This window comes from Frankliniella occidentalis, unplaced genomic scaffold (assembly GCF_000697945.3).
Source record: "Frankliniella occidentalis isolate FOCC.00 unplaced genomic scaffold, Focc_3.1 Scaffold17, whole genome shotgun sequence".
Classification (NCBI taxonomy): domain Eukaryota; kingdom Metazoa; phylum Arthropoda; class Insecta; order Thysanoptera; family Thripidae; genus Frankliniella; species Frankliniella occidentalis.
The window spans coordinates 2881329-2882567 of record NW_026267147.1 but is presented as its reverse complement, the minus strand read 5'-3'; positions in this window follow the sequence as shown (position 1 = coordinate 2882567).

The window sequence follows — 1239 nt, the reverse complement described above, 5'->3', positions numbered from 1 at the left end:
CGCCGTGCTGCTCCCAGATCACAACTTTTATGACTCACCCCCCCCCCCCTCCCCTCGCTCTCCCGGAAAGCCAGCCAGCCTCGTGTCCAGATTAATTGTGCGATTTCACACGGAGCGTTTAATAGCGCCCGCTGCGTGCGGTATTGACGACTCCAGGGGATTGGGGGGGGGGGGGCGTTGCAGTACAGGGCTGAGCACCGATGAGGAGGAGTCGTGCAATTTTACTCCGCACCCGCCCACGAAGTCGGTTGCCGGGGCGTCGTCGAGATCTTTCAGGTTGAGGTATACTGTAGTACTACATCCACACGTGCGGAAGGGGGGAGGGGGGTTACTCACACTGGCCACCGACGTGCACGTCAAAGACGGCGTTCGTGCGATTGTCCAAAACCACGCTAAGGAGGAGGCGACTACGCCACCCCTACCTGTGTGTGAATTCGCGCCGACTGTACCAAGTGGCTGTTCACGTTCACCCCGCTCACTTCTATAGTTACACTGTGCTGCACTCAGGAGGGCGGTCGGGCTTGCCTATCGCCTCTGGGCCTGGGCACGGCGCATCACGGGTCGAGCAAGTAGGCAACCCGCCCGCAACTCCTGCGTGCGGTACAGTACCAGGTGGTGGCTGATTCACGCCGCGCACTTCTGTAGGTATACTGTACCGCATGCACAGGTGCGGGCGGGTTGCCTACTCGCTCGGCTAGTAAGGCAAGCTCGGCTAGTAAGGCAAGCGAGCGAGCGAGTAGGCAACCCGCCCGCACCCGTGCATGCGGTACAGTATACATACAGAAGTGCGCGGCGTGAATCAGCCACCTGGTATAACTACAGAAGTGTGCGGGGTTAATCGGCCACCTGGTACAAAGTTTCTTCTAATGTTGCAACAACAACATCGCAACAGCCCTGCTCCTGCGGAAAACGTCATTTGGTGGCCGTTGCCCACGGTCCAAGGAAGGCCCAGGAGCGCGTCCCCTTCCTCGCCCGGCGCGGCCGCGGCGCCTGCACAAGGTCTCTATGCCCCGCTAGCTCTGCCCCCGCCGAGCCGAGCCGCGCCGTCGCACCGCTTGGCTTCAATCTCCGAACCCAACACAAGCAAGTTTGTTCAGCGCCTATACAGCCCGCCTGCCTCGCCTGGGCTGCCTCCCAAATAGCAGTTGATGAGCTTTGCCGGCCCGGAGAACCATGGGACCGGAAAGGGCGCGGGGTAGCGGGGGAACGGGGTAGAGTGGGCCCTCGGAGGGGCGGGGC